The sequence below is a fragment of the Ptiloglossa arizonensis genome, chromosome 3 (assembly GCF_051014685.1).
Source record: "Ptiloglossa arizonensis isolate GNS036 chromosome 3, iyPtiAriz1_principal, whole genome shotgun sequence".
NCBI classification, from domain to species: Eukaryota; Metazoa; Arthropoda; class Insecta; order Hymenoptera; family Colletidae; genus Ptiloglossa; species Ptiloglossa arizonensis.
Window position 1 is genome coordinate 4,860,029 of NC_135050.1, and position 15,083 is coordinate 4,875,111.

At 33.3% G+C, this 15,083-nt stretch overlaps 1 protein-coding gene across 17 annotated transcripts in view; it reads left to right on the forward strand.

Moving 5' to 3' along the window:
- Positions 1–15,083, forward strand: part of Tomosyn (syntaxin-binding protein tomosyn) — a 170,650-nt gene that overhangs the window by 32,560 nt on the left and 123,007 nt on the right. The window lies entirely within an intron of this gene.

Here is a 15,083-nt window from a genome sequence, read left to right on the forward strand (position 1 = left end):
GTTCAATAACAATAGGATTAGATCACTCAAAGATGGTTTGACGTGTTGTGCAAAATGTTTCTACTATTGTATAATACTTGGAGGACATCCATACAGAAGCTTTTGTTTCGTACCAAACGTAAGCGATTTCATTATTCGCAGAGGACTTGAGCATGATAGATACCGCGAACAAGTTGCTCGAAATAAACCACATATCAATCGTCAAAACAAGAAGAAGCAAGCAACGAAGAGACTTTGCCAAAGAAAATTTCGATTTCTAGAAATATGCCACGTTTAATAACGAGTCAAAATTTAATATATTTACATCCGACGGAAAGTCGTTTTCTGATATAGAAATAACCCAATGAGGAAACGAACATTCAACATTTTGCACATCGGTTGCAGATGTTTGAAATTTAGTCTTTTATTTTCTAATTACGAATAAAGTTTTTAATTTGAACTGAATATAAATTGAATAAAGATATTGTGGGAAAGATGATTATTAATGATATTTATTATTGGAGTCAATGTGTAAGGCTATCGTGACTAAATTTAACACTAATCTACAACCCTTATCGACAACTATCAACGACGACACTCAATTAAAGACACGCTACTTCTTTCAAAAGACACCCTGTACAACAATCTTCCGTTCAACCCTACAGTCCCCTTTATATTCTCGATTCTGGGCCTATGTGACCTAGGTCAGGAGACCATGTCTGTTTAAGGAAGTGTGAGAGGTTTAGGATGGGTGCACTTGACTTTTAGGGTGGTCACTGGAATCATAAACAGACGATGGGTCTATTTCGTATCGTCATCATCCAAAAATTCCACTGTCCCAGTGATCAGTTCCCTTTCGTTGGTTAGGACTCTCCGCGTATGGTTGCACGTTCCTGTACTTCTCTCTCTCTCTCTCTCCACACCCACACGCACACACACACACACACACACACACAAACTCGAGTCGTTAGGTCTGGGTTAGGCCTGGATTAGGTCTGGGTTAGTTCTGGGTTAGGTCTGGGTTAGGTCTGGGTTAGGTCTGGGTTAGGTCTGGGTTAGGTCTGGGTTAGGCCTGGATTAGGTCTGGGTTAGGTCTGGGTTAGCCCAAGTCGTCCCTCCGTCCCAGAATTTATTCTAGTACAATATATATTGTATTTATTTATGAATTATCTTTATCACCATATTAGTAATAATGTTTTGCAAGAAAATATATGGTAAGTATTGCGGTGTGTTGTACGATTTTAAGTGACACTCATTTTATATCAAAAACGATACGATAGGTACGAAGGTGTTAAACAGTTAATAGTTTCGCGTATCTCTTGTGTTCTCGGCATCAATAACATTGGCCGAGTCAGGCTATTGAAAAGTACAGTACCGTTCAAAAGTATTTAATCACTTATTGTATGTAGATTTATATTATGGAACAAAAAGTACAGTAGAACACAGTATGTTATAATTAATTGTTTCTTGCCCATATTCGTTTTTTATTATACACGCAGTTTTTGCCATTTTAATTCACCCGTATGTGTATTACTGTTGATTTTCGTGTAATTATGGCGTTGAGATACGAACGAATTTCATTTTGTTCATTATACTATTGGTAATGTTACATTGTATGCTTGTTTGCATCGTTGACAATTGTTTTATCACTATGAAAGCGTCGAATAAGTATTAGTACTGTTGAAAGATAGAGGCTACAGTTATCGGGTATTAATTATTCAATAATTGATCAAAATGTGGTGAAAAGAGACGAATTCTGAACAGAAATTAGAAGTGCTCTCGTAATTTTCCAATGAGAAAATATCATTTTTTGGTCCACCTATTGCGAGCAAACGGAAATTACCTGTTTCGTGTTTAATCTAGCTCGATTGGATCAGATGAAGGCATGAAATTACAGGCAATGTACAATAACACAGTTCGTTAAAACTTAACTCAATACAAAGTAAGTAAAACTTGTAAAGGGAATAACAGAGGTAGGTAACCGTCGAATAAATGAATTAGACCTGAAGGTCTGTAAAGGTAGATAGTTAACGAGAAATTATCAAATCTGTAAAGAACTTTTAAGGAAAAGAAATGAATATTTCGATGAGAAAAGCTTGAGCTAATTTAAACGTATTATTAGTTTAATAAAAATAATATATGTTAACATTCAATGTAAGTTAATATTCAAAATAAGGGTACATGTAAGTTCGAAATTACAAGTTTAATAAAAATAATATATAATGTTTCTCTGTAAGTTAATATTCAAAATAAGGGTAGATGTAAGTTCGAAATTACAAGTTTAATAAAAATAATATATAATGTTTCTCTGTAAGTTAATATTCAAAATAAGGGTACATGTAAGTTCGAAATTACAAGTTTAATAAAAATAATATACAATGTTTCTCTGTAAGTTAATATTCAAAATAAGGGTATATGTAGGTTTGAAATCATGACTACGTATTTTTCGTAAATAAAAACAGAAACTTGTTCCTCTTAACATGTAATTGAATACTTTTGAGCAGTAGTGTAAACCCACAATGCTGCCTCTGTCTCCGGTTTGCAGACTCTTCGACCCGTGTTCGGTTCACCTGATTCTTCAAAAGTGAGAAACCGTAAGTAGGCAAGTAGGCTGTCTCTGTTTAGTAGGAAGTCAGCATCTCAAGGAAACACAAAGTATCGACTGTCAATGCAACGTCAGGATGCTGGAGAATACAAAGTATCGATGAAAATACATTGAATCTCATCCAGTAATGAAAGCCATAGCGGTAAATTGGATTGGGGATGTTTTGCCGTTATAATTCAGATCAAACACGATTTCACTTAGATTGTTTTTAATTGAAAGTCTGTCAGAATTGATTTTAATACCTCATAATGAAATTCTATAGTATTTCGCATAATTTTCGAAGAGTGGGACCGCCAATAATCAATATGTGAAGCACGAGCAGACAATTCTTTGCGTTTTTGTTTCATCTTCACAGTTATCGTTCACTCGAATAGAAAGACCATAAGTAGTGAAAAAGACTTCTGATTTCAAATTCGAGTAACATATTTGATCAATATTCGAAACACTAATGCAATCCGAATAAAGTCGTTTTTCAACTCATTTTCAAGCAAAAAGTCTCATTAATTCATTGGTAATAACTTAAAGCTTCTTTCTTATGGAATCAGAGGAGTGACTATAACTTGCTTGGAAAATGATTATGTTATAATTTGGGACTGCTTTCACACCTGCAAAGTGTCTCTTCCAATTCTGACGAAACTTAAAGTTTTTAACGACGATAACTCAAGTTTAAAGGGTGAAACTAACCTCCAATGTTTCAATATTTTATTGCTATTTTTTAAATTATTGGATACACACGGAAGTCTTTTAAATAAATTTTACATGGTTTTCGATGGAAAATAGCATACCGGATATCTTTATAAAAAATTAATAGAAACGACATAAAATCACTTGTAAACACTTCTGTCCATGTTATGTATCTAAGATTCACTAAAATTTATTGTTTAAAGAAAATTTCTCCCCTTAGTCGTTTCATGTTTTCAACGATCAATACGTACATAATATCGGTACTAAAGAGATAATTGGGACTAATTGTGAATTAAAAATAAAAATAGTTTGTCCTTTCAGAAACGATGAGTATAAAGGTGGTGAAAATGATCGACAAAACGTTCGACTTGAATACTATAAAAAAACTTATTACCACTAGGAAAAAATTCATACGACCGACTTCACCGATACTTAATTCTAAAGAACTAGATAAATCGAATAGAAAATAGAACAAGAGAGTATAAAGTACATACTCAACTACGAACAATTGAAAAGCTTCTTTGGCAAATCATTTGGAGCCACTCACCCAACTGAAATATCTAGAGACCACAGAGAACACGTCTACACTTATGCGTATGATGAAAGAAATCTATTCTCTTGTATAAGATCGAAGTATTAAAAATAGAATTCACAGACTCTGTAAAAAACTTGCCTACAAAGAATCGAACGATGACCGTACAAGCGTCTGACTGCTTGCTATCGACACTTATCTATCGTTGCATTTTTAAGGTGCGTGAAGAACACATTAAACGTGGTACGAATCATTTCTGAAGAACTTTCCATTACGTATAATTGAAAATAGCCCGAACACGGTCGTATTTGGTCTCAATTTCATCGCGAGAATCTCACCGATCCATCGAAGATCTCTCACTCTCGCGAAGAAAGAATGTGAAATCTGAGTATTTAGTTTGCATCGGTGGCTGCTTCATCGATATAAGTGCAGCATCGCTGTGAAATTCGACTTCAGTTGGTTTCTAAATCCATTTCTAAATTCCTGGCTGCTCAAGTATGAATATCGTGCCAATACGAAAAGCAGGAACAGTCGTAAGGATGATTCGATACATTTCATAATGGGAACACCGGATCTTAATAACAAGTTGTACTGTACCTACGTTTTGCAGTTTTAGTGAAATTGTACGAACGATAATTGTCGAGTCAAAACTACCCTGACCCCAGAATAATGGATCTTAAACGTGTCGAAGAACGCGATACGTTATCCAAATTCACGAACTTGTAGATCCAAGGTGGTATTTGTTGGATCGTTTGCTTCGACGCGCAGTCGTTTACCAACAATCGTTGGAAAATATTTGGTGTTTGAGAATTTCCTGCCTACGCACATTTGGTATTTCCTAAGTGGCGAGCAATGGTTGGACAGTGTTTGGCAAATGTCTCTGTGTAGTGCTGGCATAACCGATCGTTTGATAGGTTTCTAATTAAAGTCACGGACTTCGAGGGGTAAACCTTCTTCCCTTTTGTTCATCGTTCGTTCCTAGATCACTTCAGTCTGTTTTCTTAAGAGGAGAAAGCATAAATTAGTAGACACACTGTTTCTTTTTTCTAACAAAATGGTGAATAGACGCTGTGGAGGCTGATGGTTACCGGTATACCTTTTATCGCTGATATCATCACATTACAGAAAATACCTGGTGTCCTTTGCGACATCGAAACAAAGGAGGTAAAAGGGGACAGTCTGCCAGTGTAAAGAAGTTCTTGATCGGAAATTTTACTCGATTACGACTGTAGTGGTATAGTTACTCTAATCGTTAACGTAAATAATGTAAATATGCGACGTTCGAAAGCGATGGCAGACAAGAATCTTGGGCGTGGGATCGTAAATGATACGTCCAAAAACACCAATATTATCGTTCTTGAGACGCTGTCTTTTAGTTTTCTTTTTTTTTTTACGTTTATCTTCCATCTTTAACAGCTTCTTTAAAAACTGTTCCTGTGCGACGGATATTTCAGAGTTTTTATGATAAAAGTTCTTTGGAAACAGTTATTTCAGAACTTTTATTAAAAAGAATCTTATAAAATAAATGAAACTATAAATTTGTAGTAGGTACATTGTAAATAATAGTTTTCTTTGTCAAATATTATATATATTGTGCACAATGTAGTAACATATTATTGTGTTTATTTCGAATAAAAAATACTATGTAACGGTAATAGTTTATAAGAGGTATTGGAAAGTGAACTTGTAAAGAATAACACCTAAATAGCTTTTTACAATAGTTGTTGCACAAGAATCTTTTATATTTATTTCACGCAAATTTTATTCAAACTAGAATTTTCATTTCTTTACTCTCCTTGAAACTTATAATGCGAGAACTTTTGTTAATTTCTCATTAACTGTTTCAATGGAACCTATTGTAAAATTTGAATAACTGTTACGATTTCTGAATTATTGTAATTTTTGTTGTTCTTAATTTGTTTGTGATATCTATGCGTCAAAATGTATCTCTAAAATATGTTTCATTTTAGTAAGAATGTTAAAGTCACCGTTGTTTAATACTGACCAAAATCTCTTTCCCATGTCTTTATTTCGTTCTATACCAATTTACAGCATATTTTCAAATTACTGAAACAAATTAACTGGTTATCCCTTTCGTTATTTATTAAAATAACAAAGTGTGGTAAGAAAAACTGTTCCACTTTTTTATCGATTTTTTTTATCTTGATTTAGTCACGTTCCTAATAACAGGAAAGGAAAGATATAATTTACACGAATTACACGTTAATATATGAACTCGTTATATGGTCAGTTTTGGTACCTATCGACTATTTCTTCATAAATGGTTAAAGTTTGTACGGTATAGAGGAGTTTGGCCCTGAGGATAGTTCTGGAATACCGGAGGGTATTTAAATTTTAGATTGGCTACACAAAAATCAGCCCCCGGGCGCTGAGACAGAAAACTGATGAAGCTCCCCGCATGCGAGGGGTTAAAAGAACATACCACACGCTGCCTCTGTGGATTTGCTTTATGTCAGTTGGTGGTATTACCTCTGAGAAATGTCTTTCTGTCAAACGGCTAGATTTGAAGTTATCGAAGGTCTGCCGATATTACTCGTTCCGATTCGTCGAGTGGAATAGTACTTTGAAATCGGTACATCTTTGATTTTCAGGCGAAATTGAAATTGTGTTTTCGATTCGTTTTATTTCTTATTAGAATAAACAAGTTCCACGCTGTTCGATACAAGAAGTGAAGAAATATCTTTTTGTAACATTTGAATGTTATTCTTTCGATAAGGATCTCCAAATTCGGCGAATTTGTTGTAGTAATTGTTTTATCGCGAATACTTGTCTTTTATAAAGTTTCTGTTTCGTACATAGTCAAACATTTTCTTGAACGACTAAGAGAATTTCAGGCATTTGCGACGTCCACTTCAATCGATTGTCAGATTTTTTTCCCATTCAATACTAAGTCTGCTTCGATGTTTCGGATCATTGTCCTCTTATTCAATTTTCATTTTTCTTAATAAATTCACGTCTAGTGGATAATAATAGGGCCTTTTTGTATATTCACAACAATTTGTCGATATTAAAAATGTGTGTAAATAAATATTGTAGGAATTTTATTTAAGTAACTAGCGGTGGTTATAAAATAAGGGTGAATAAAGTTCTAGAATATACGTGTATTGAATGAAGTAGGCACAAAATATTAACGAAATACACAATTAATAACTACCCTAACTACCCCAACTACGCTGACTACGCTGACTACGCCAAGTTCTTGATTGCCAATAACTGTCAATGATTGTTCTGAACGCTTTTCTTTCGCACCTTATATTCTCACACGCATTCATGCCCTTTCATTCTAATTATTAGTTTCTCTCACTTCTATGATAAATTTCTTAGTACGGCGTTATCTCAATCGCTCTTCTTTCACTCTTTACTCGCTCGTCTATTCCAAACACTTCGGATTCTCTCCGCACAACATGCAATCCCTTTCATTCTCTCGCATTACCACAATATAATGCGTTGAATCATCTCCGCATGTGCATCTTTACTGCATGTTATCAGTCCGCTGGACAATTTGATTGGTACTGATAAATCAGTTATGTTCTAATATAATATATGCTCAAAAAGAAATCATCAATGAATATAATAATACTCCAATCTCGATCAATGTTTTCATTTGTACAAGCGAGTCGTGTTTGCACGTGTTTTCAGACAAGTTTCTTTACTGTGCTCCGTTATTTTACATCGTGCACACGAAGGTGACATTGAGTAATATTTAAACCTTTCTCCTTCAATTTAACCCGTTCTTTACGTAAAGTCAGCTAAGGATTCTTCAACAACAGGTTCATTATCCATTTATTGTATCCTTCTGTAAATTTTCATTTTGTGCCATGATTCGGTAAATCGTCAACAATCGAATACTGTCCAGAGAAATATTTAAACCTTCCTCCTTCAATTTAACCCGTTCTTTACGTAAAGTCAGCTAAGGATTCTTCAACAACAGGTTCATTATCCATTTATTGTATCCTTCTGTAAATTTTCATTTTGTGCCATGATTCGGTAAATCGTCAACAATCGAATACTGTCCAGAGAAATATTTAAACCTTCCTCCTTCAATTTAACCCGTTCTTTACGTAAAGTCAGCTAAGGATTCTTCAACAACAGGTTCATTATCCATTTATTGTATCCTTCTGTAAATTTTCATTTTGTGCCATGATTCGATAAATCGTCAACAGTTTTAGTTTTTACATATTGCTCTATTTATTTTTTTAACGATGTTTTGATTTTCTAATGTAGTCACCTAGCAGTGGCTGCTTGGGACATTTTCGGTCCCTTGGGGTGTTTACAAAGAAACACAGCTTTAAAGCGCGATGCATACGCGACACTCACGATTCGTTCTTAGATGACGCTTCCAGGCAATGACGTAATTCGACAAAAACTGCGTATTTCTCGATGATGCATTGTAGACACAGCTGTTATCTATCAACTGGCACAGGAATTAAGAGTGTAGCTCTTACCGATTGAGTGTTAAGTCGAGCACGCTATTATCGGACAAATTGTAAGTTTGGGGGATTTATGCTTTATTCATTGTTTATTATATGAATACAATTTTTCCAACTCTGATGTTCACTAATTCAGGTTTGCTTAGATGTAAAATTACCTCGTTGAACGAAGTATACATGTTTAATGACAAATGCACAGCTAAATTTTGAGTAATTCTAATAGGTTGCTCGATAAATTTTATCGTTCGACAAAATACAACCATAACGCTCAACGTAACGCTCAACACGATAAAAGTCATAGATATACGATGGAAGTCATTTATCAGATTGTATAATAAGTCAGTTCTTCTCATTAATTTTTTTTGATTAAGTCATCACCAAGAAATCGCAGCAACAAGGAAAACATTTTTAACAATACTTACAATAGTATACTGTATTGTAGTATTGTCATAGAGAGTAGTAATAAGGAATAAAATGTTAATTATCAATAGAAATACTTTATACTGCTTTAATCACATAGTGAACAATGTTTGTAAATACTATCTCGGACGGAGACAATATCTGTAGAAGAATAGACAATAACTAAATTGTTCGTAAAGATAAACAAAGTTTGTAATCGATTTTCTTGAAAATGGAGCTTCGAATAAAAAAGTATTATATCAAATTTTTTCTTATTTTTTTTTTTGGTTGTACCACGAATTCCGGCTCACCCTGTATAATGTTTATACTTGCATGATAATTATCTACGTGTGGCAGAAGAATTGGATGTCTTTGTTCGTAAAAGTCTGAATTTTCTGGCCTACCTTCGATGCGAAGAAGTCCCTTGCAGTCGATAAACGGATGTAATACGAGAAGTTTGCTTTTCGAGTGCTTCTCGGATACGGATTGTGGATTCTTAATGTTTTATGCAAATACGAATGGTTGCGCAAGCTGAAGAATGTGTTCGTTAGCCTGTTGGATTTCTTGGAAGCGAAACAGTCTCATAGAACGATAATTTTTTTCATGAAAAAAAAAAGAGCAATATTGGTCAATTTTTTTGGATGGGAAGACGTGTGAGGAAATTAAAGCGAAGTTACATGCTGTTTGCAAGGACCATGCATCTTCGATAATCAGCATCAGATATTGGTTCAATGGATTCAAACATGGTCAAACATCCATCTTTGATGAAGAGCATCCAGATCGTTCGATTGAGGTGACTATAGAGGATATTGTGAACAAAATCCATGATATTCTGTTAGCAGATCACAGGATCTGAAGACTACAGCGATTGTTGACATTGTAAACGTATCAATTAAACGTGTACAAAATATCCTATATGAAAAAATTGGACATGAGAAAACTATTGGCGAAATGAGTGCCACGTTTGCTATTTTGCAGAGTTCGTCAAAATCTACATTTTAGATGGCTTAAAAAAGTTAGAATTTCGCTGTACCAAGTGTATCGAGTTAAAAGGAGATTATGTTGAAAAATAAATAAAAACAAAGTGATTCCTTCCCCTAACACGGATATTTAGTATACTGCCCTCGTCAGTAGCGCGATGTGGGGTTTAATGCACAGACAGTGACTTTTTATGACTCTTCTATCTTTCACGTCAATCCCAATATTAATAATTCTTCCATACTACCAACATACCTTTGTCTCAGCTCATTCTATACGTAGATATTGTATTCACCAATTGCCTTGCTTATGTATTCGAGATCGTACATATTATTATATAATTTCAAAAGCTTCGTGGTGTTTGGAGTCTCTGTTGCTCTGGCTTTTATCTCTTTTATGGTCACATTTTCGCATAATGGTTGCTTCCGACTTTCTACGATATTGTTATAGAGATTTATGCTTCTAAGTATGACACTTATCTTTAGTGTCCGAACATAACAATTTTATCGTTTAAGAGTTCTGTTGTAGTCATTGGAATTCCCATTCCTTTATTCATCTTTAACTAATAGATTGTTCAATAAGTTTTATCGAACGATGAAACTTATCGAGCAACCTTGTACTACAACCTAGTATTTTTTATCCACTTGAACAGTTGTTGCAACATGCACATCTTGGCTGTACCGTGTTTTTTCTTTCATAATAAATGATTGTAATTCTCACGATCCTTTCAACCGTACTATGCTACCAATATTGTTGGTGAGACTAAATAAATTCCACACATATTTGTACCAAGTGAGCATTTTGGTTTGTCGCTTAAAAGAGATCGATATTTTTCTTTCAGCATTTTTATAGAGTCGGGAATCTTGAAAACGTGCTGTTAAAACTTCAAACGGAAATATTAGTCATGATTATTCTATTATGTTATATTGAGAGAAAAAATTGAGACAAGTTTTTAGGCAAAAAATAAAATTTTTATTGTAAAATATTACCATTCAGAACAGACATTTACATTGTATCGAGTAGTGACGTACGTTTTAAATTTGTATGATATTTTACAGTGTAGATTATAGCTAAGTAAATTTTATATTTTTTCAATTCATTCTAACTATTTAATTTTGTATTTATTTGAGAAAAACAGATTTGAAGTTAGGGAGATAGTAAGTGTTACATGTAAGAATATCGGTCGGAGCAATTTGTTACAAGTGGTCATGAAGTAAGTTATATCCTGTTGTTAGTGAATAAATTTTGTCATTTAATTAAATTAAAATTAAAATTACATACGAGAATATGTAGACGATCTACTGATTCGACTATATTAGTTAAAAGAGAAACACTTAGAAATAATAAAATGTTATTAGTTGATACACTTTTACACAAAACGTACAGGGGAATACAAAATTCAGATGTTAAAAATTCTTAAAGAATGATGTAGAGAATAGTGGCAGTTAAGTTTTTTTAGTGTTTATTAAAAATAAAAATAGACAACGGAGAAGAAATTTCGTATTTCGACGAGTTGAAGAGTTTTGGATCAACATTCAATGCTTCTTCAGCGTTTTACATTAAACCTCTGACGTTATTGTAGACAGAATGAATTTTGTTAAGAAAATTCCCTGGTGGTTACAATACTGTATCTGGCGGATTTATAATGACAGGTTTCGTGTTTATTGGGTCGTTACCAGTGCCCCAACAAAATGGGCTATGGGTTGGCGTTTATCGAGATAATACTTTACAGATTGCTACAACCATATACAGTGTCGTTATAGTAACCGATTTATTTTTATCAGCTAATCGAAGGTTGATTTTGGCACAGCTCTCTTATATTCAATCAATTATAACACTTAGCGATTCTCGCAGAAGTTCTCTTTTTAAAATTTCTTTTTTACGTAAAAAGTTGATGCGTGAATAGCAATATTGGTTTCCTTTGCAATTTCTTAGAAAGGAAGCCTTTTTTTTCAAAAGTTTTTTTTTTTTAAGTTTACTTTAACACGTTGAATGGTGGTCATTGGCAATCGGCGTTCTAAATTTACATTTCTTTAAAAGTCTCACAAGGAGTGAACCCTAATACTTGTAAACTTTAAAATAACTGATAAATGATCGAATTTTTCTACTTTTTACGCTACGGTTTGAACAAATGTCGAGGATGTACTTAAATATGGAAAATTGGAGTGATTGCAGTCAACGTGTTAATCTTTTATTTCTTATTTTCTGAAAGTTTAAAGTGTATAAAATGTTACGTCAAAAAGATATTTCGAAATTCAAACATTTAGCGAAGTTGCAGCAATAAATAAACTTGTTTTACGTTTTCTCAAAACTATATTTTTCATTCTGGCCAACACGAAATCTCTGGAACTACGTATCCGGTTTATTTCAAATTTTATAGAGATATCTTGCATAGAATATTCTACAATGTAGCGCAAGATTTTTTTAATATGTCAGTTATTCGATTTTTTATAAACGTTTAAAGTCATTTTTTTTTGGATAAAAATAATTGTATTTTCTTTAAATTTCGACCATTTCTGCAATCATTAAAATTTTCTAAAAATCATACGCTACATTTTAGAGAATAGTCTTTAGTTTACGAATCAATAACATTTTTTTACTTCAAACGAAGAGGTTCTGGTAATAGCGAATAACTTCGCCATTTTGCAGTATTTTTACTTTCGCAAAATTGTAAAATGAAGCTGAAAGTTATATTTATATTCTCTGAAAAAGATTACATTTTTCATTTAGTAACTACTTGGGAGAAAAATTCGCAAAATTTATTCATCTCAGAGTGGTGTCTTCTCTTAAAGTATGAAAAATACTAGAGAAGAACACTGCACCGAAATTTAGTGCTATAACAATACCATTTCATTGAAACCATTATCTAAAAAAAAAACGAATAGCGTTTTTTATTGTTATTAGTTACTATTCCTCTTTTCTTTTCTGTATATTAATTATTCGTATTATTTCCAGATATAAATTTGTAAATATAACAATATTTGAGGGGTTTCCCCTCGTGAGCTACACTTGGGTTAGTACTTTGATGTATAAGCAAAATGTAAATATACAAACTATATCGCTTTCCTTTGGGCCATCAATAAGAGTTTCTCTTTCAAGCCGAGAGGCTTTGGTTTTCAAGTGCACCTTGACCAAGTTGCGGGAATTTCAAATTTTTCCTAAAATAGGGCGATAAAAGACTACGGACAATTGACACTCAACGACTCGATGGTCGTTGCACACGAGTCGCGATCAATATTCGATAAAGTTATTACCTAATAATAAAGAGTTCTAAATACTGAAATTAACCGTTGCAGTACCAAGAGCGGAGGGGGATACTTTTGAACAATTTTGAGAATACTTGTTAAGAAATCTGAAAGATTCCTAAGAACTCTGAAAAAAAGCAGATATGGTGCAATTGCGTGAACGTGGTGCATGGAAAACGTAAAGTTTTCCATTTTTAGAATTAGAGTGTATTATTCCAATTATAGTATTATTCTAAAAATTACTATTTTTAGAATAAATCGATATTCGATTTATCAATCAGGAATACATGTACATATCTCTGATATGGCAAACGTTCCTGTAATCGAACAGTTGAGTAAAAATTAACTAGGTACGTATTAATAAAAAAAAACATTCAAATTTAGCCAAATATTATTTAATTATACATTTTCTAATATAGGACCCGTTTCCCCGTTATCGTAATAGAATCGACCAAATAAAATGATTATATTTTTGAATTAATAATTTCTTTATAATATCCAAACAATACCAGTAATTGAACAGATAAGAGATGAATTGCATCAGTGTTCGAACCTGTGTATGTGATTCTGTTGTCAAACAGTATACAAATGCAAACGAACTTTGAGAAAACATTTTATTTTACATATTTACATACACTTATTTACTTATAATATATTACAACGCATATGTTTATATACGTTATACGTAGAATAATATATGAACACTGCTCCCTAGAAACACGTACAAATAATGCGAAACTGTGTCTTACACTGAGTAAATTGCATCTTTTCATCAATTTGATGTTTCTCTTCGCACAATTCACAGAACAAGCTTTTCTCCTTTGTTGAATCATTGACCTCCTTTTCAATCGATTGAAGGTCTTTCTTATTTTTTAATTGAGGAGCATTTTAATCTTTTCGTAACTGTTTCTTCTTTTTCCTCTCCTTTTCCCTTCTCACTCGTCTGTCTCGTTTCTTTTCTTATCTTTTGTTCTTTGTTTTTGGTGGTAGAATCGTCTTCATCTTTTAGATGTCGCAACAACTGGAACTCTTTTTCTTTTCTTTTCTTTTATTTCAAACCTTTTTTTCAAACCTTCTGAAGACCAAAACAGGATACTCGCGAAAGCAAACATATCAAGAATATTATTCCAGATATGAGAAGTCAAATTATTCTTCTTCTCTCTTGGTTTGTTTATCAATGACGATCTTTCAGGGATAGGTGGTGTTATATCGGTAATAATAACAGCAGCGTTTATGAACGTGAAATCTATGCGTGATATCTTATTTAATTCTATGTTGTTTGAGGTGGAAGGTAAATATAATTGAAATGGAAACTGTATCTGTATTATTTTTTTTTGGGGCCATCAATAAGAGTTTCTCTTTCAAGTCGAGAGGCTTTGGTTTTTAAGTACACCTTGACCAAGTTGCGGGAATTTCAAATTTTTCCTGAAATAGGACGACAAAAGACGATGGACAATTGATTCGATGGTTGTCGCACACAAGTCGCGATCAATGTTCCATAAAGTTTTTACCTAATAATAAACAGTTCCAAATACTGAGATCAACTGTTGCAATGCCAAGAGTGAAGAGAAGCACTTTTAAACAATTATGAGAATTCTCACTATCTTAAGAATTTTGTAAAAAAGTACGCACTGTGCAATGCGAGAACGTAAATACCGTTTCATAGAAATGTGAAGAAAGATGAAACAAAATAATAACAATTTATTCAGAAGTGGGTTAATTCTGTTGCATGTCAAGGGTTGCTATTCGCTTGTTTCTTGCCTCTATCGTTGTTAAAGTATTTCAATTTAAATAATAAATTTGTTTTGCTTCAGTTTGAAGATTTCTCGAGATTCTTTTCTTATTTTATTTAAAACATCAACTTGTGTTTCGTCTAAGATAATAATAGTTTGTTTATTCCTAATCGAAAGTAATATCAAGTAGTTGTCAGTCTTGCCTACATTATGAACGTGGATGATTATATGGAAGTACTTACCGTTGCATTTAACAGATTTACAGTCGCAGACTAACCGCGCGGATTTATCGAACCAATCCTCCTGAAATTGTAAAGCCTAGAATTACCAATCTAGATGCGTTTAATCGGACCTACCACCCGCTCAATTTAATCTTGAGTGACTAGTTTAAAATACGGGCAGTGTTGGTGCGATAATGTGTGTTTGAATTTAAAATACGTCTCGAATCGTTTGACTGTGTTCCAATAAGAAATGTTA